The sequence below is a fragment of the Tupaia chinensis genome, unplaced genomic scaffold (assembly GCF_000334495.1).
Source record: "Tupaia chinensis unplaced genomic scaffold, TupChi_1.0 Scaffold144529_1, whole genome shotgun sequence".
In the NCBI taxonomy this organism is placed as follows: domain Eukaryota; kingdom Metazoa; phylum Chordata; class Mammalia; order Scandentia; family Tupaiidae; genus Tupaia; species Tupaia belangeri.
This window is the reverse complement of record NW_006204388.1, coordinates 1196441-1199380: the sequence shown is the minus strand read 5'-3', so window position 1 is coordinate 1199380 and position 2940 is coordinate 1196441. Positions and strand designations below refer to the sequence as shown.

The 2940-nt window shown below is 37.0% G+C and overlaps 1 pseudogene; it reads left to right on the top strand.

Moving 5' to 3' along the window:
• The first annotated feature begins 1562 nt into the window (after window positions 1-1562).
• On the top strand, window positions 1563-2606 carry LOC102470286 (ribosome biogenesis protein BRX1 homolog pseudogene; annotated as a pseudogene).
• The last annotated feature ends 334 nt before the right edge of the window (window positions 2607-2940 follow it).

Here is a 2940-nt window from a genome sequence, read left to right as displayed (position 1 = left end):
GTTGCTATTGCTTCCATCATTAAACATTAGTTTATTTTTATTAATGCCCAGGGTTAAAGATAATCAAGTAATTGTCTTAACTGGTATAATGAGAAGGAAGCTCTGGAGCCTTCTCCTTTCTGTTTGCTTGTTGCAGACATATAAATTTTGTTGCAGGCAAAGTTTAAGATACCCGTTTTGAATTTACAGTTATTCGGATCAAATGAACTCCAAGGAACTTCACTTTGGTTATATAACAACTTAAGAGAAACTGTATAAAAATCACAGCCAATACTGTTAAATGGGTACCTTATTAACCTCTTAGTAGAGTGCCTGATGCCTGTGTAAAGTCCACCACTGTGTTCCTATGGTTACCTGTGGACTCTGGACGAGGAGCTATTTTATACACACACACACACACACACACACCTCCATTCTCTTAAATTCACCCAGTCACAAGTATTTGTTAATAATGCAATACTACACAAAGAAAAAGGCAAAAGGGGAAAGTGCACCTATTTGTTTTATGAAATATAGGGAATCTATCTCTTTGGATACACATGTACACACAAACACAAGGGACTTCAAAGTCTGTAGAAAAATGAAAATAAAATACAAGTTTATTTGGCACCAAAACACTGAATTTCATGCACAGGTTTTTTTTTTTTTTTTTTCCCCTTCCCCATAGCATGCATTTTCAATGTTTTTGAGGTCTCATTATATACTTGTTATATATGGGTTAAATCAGATTAGATAATCAGCTGAAGAGATGAGAAACTATTCAGAATGAAGCATAAGAAGATAAGAAATAAAAAGAACAAGAAATTAAGAGAGATGGAGAACAGAACGAGAGAGTTTTAGTAGAATACAGATTACAGACTCAAACGGAGTAATTTAAGAACATTTAGAGAAGGTACTGTTTATTTTTATAAATAATTTAAGAACATTTAGAGAAGGTACTGTTTTACAACCCATTATTCAAACAATAATAGCTATTGGGTAGAAAGCAGGAAATATCATGGTACAGTAAAATCGAGAGAATGGGAAAGGAGGAAGTGTGTAAAAAAGTTTTTAGAGTTAAGGATGGACAGAACTTTGAGGGTAGGTGTTTGGATCAGTAATTCATATAAATGTTGAAGTTGTCTGTGAACTGGGGTTGGGAGGAAGACTTAGAAATGAAGACAAAGAAAAACAAAACACCAGATAAATGAGAACACAGGGATCTGGTATGTTGTCTTTAAGCCAGTGTCTGAAGATGAAGCAAAGCAAGAACGTAATTTGATGGACTCGGTTTGGTTCAAAGGGCCTGAGCCAGTTGGGGTCCAAGGACAGTCAAAGGCTAGATGAGGTCAACATACTATGAGTTTTCTCAGTGTTCGAGGGGTATATTCCTGAGTGGGTGCTGGAAAGTTATGCAGCTCTATGTATTAGGAGACTTGGCAATGAGAGCCCCAGTGCCCCATGCTCACAGGGTCTGAGGTTCTAGGAGGTCATGGCTTCACATGGGATCAAAGAAGAGTTATGGAGAAAGTGGGAAGAAGTGATCATTACAGGAAGACCAGGAGTGCAGGCGGTGAGGGAAGATGGTGGCCACCAAGAGGAAATGGCATGGGGGCCTGGCGGTGCAGGCAAAGAAACTGAAAAGAAACGAAAAAGATGTTGGGACGCCAGTCAATTGGTGAGTCATGGCAGAGGAGGTGGAGGAAGAAGCCAGAGACCGTATCGTAGGCCTTGTTTGCAAGGGCAAGTGGGAAAATAAAGAACAAATTCTCATTTTTTATTCCAGAGGAATTAATTTTAGAAGAAGACATTTAATGCAGGACTTGAGGACGCTGATGCCTCATTCTAAAGCTGGAAACTAAAATGGATCGTAAAGATAAATTATTTGTGATTAATGAGGTCTGTGAAATGAAAAACTGAAATAAATGTATCTATTTTGAAGCTAAGAAAAAACAAGATCTCTATATGTGGCTTTCAAATTCCCCTCATGGACCATCTGCTAAATTCCTTGTTCAAAATATTCATACCCTTGCTGAACTAAAGCTGACTGGAAGCTGTTTGAAAGGTTCTCAGCCACTTTTGTCTTTTGATCCTTCTTTTGATGAATTACCGCATTATGCTTTATTGAAAGAACTCCTAATTCAGATCTTTAGTACACCACGGTATCATCCTAAAAGTCAACCATTTGTGGACCAAGTGTTTACTTTCACCATTTTGGATAATAGGATATGGTTTCAGAATGTTCAGATCATACAAGACACTGCTCTTGTGGAAATAGGATCTCGTTTTGTTCTAAACCTCATAAAAATTTTCCAGGGACCAACTTTATATGAACATTCTCACTACCCATCACCAGACATGTATCAGTGTGTTGTGAGATCCATCACTGCTACAAAGTACAGAGAGAAGCAGCAAGTGAAGGATGTGCAGAAGCTGAGAAAGAGCCAAAGACTATTCTTCCGCACGATCCCACTGAAGACATTTTTGCTATACCAGCTGAGGAGAAACCAGTAGAAATACAGTGAGTAAAACCAGAGCCAAAAGTCTATTTGAAAGCAAGAAAGAAAAGGATTTACAAAAGGCATAGAAAAATGCTAAAGAAGATGGATAGTAGGGATACAAAATGAATCAACGAATATTTATTCTGTATTCAGTGTGTAAATACTTCCATCATTGAGGACTGTCTTATATCTATAATTAGATATTAATGTGGCAATTAAGAAAAGAAAAATTGAAATCTTTAGAATCAATGATGTTTAGCTTTTTCTAAATAAAATATTACCAAAACTAAAAAAAAAAAAAAAAAAGCGATCATTACCAGAGCTGTCCTAGGACCCTGAGTATTGACTAGATTCTTGCTTACTTAACTCCCAGTGCTTTTCCAGCAGTGTGTGGTGCCTAGAAAGCCTGGTATTATTACTTATTTCTTTTATTTTTATAGTTTGCTATAGGACACATGTA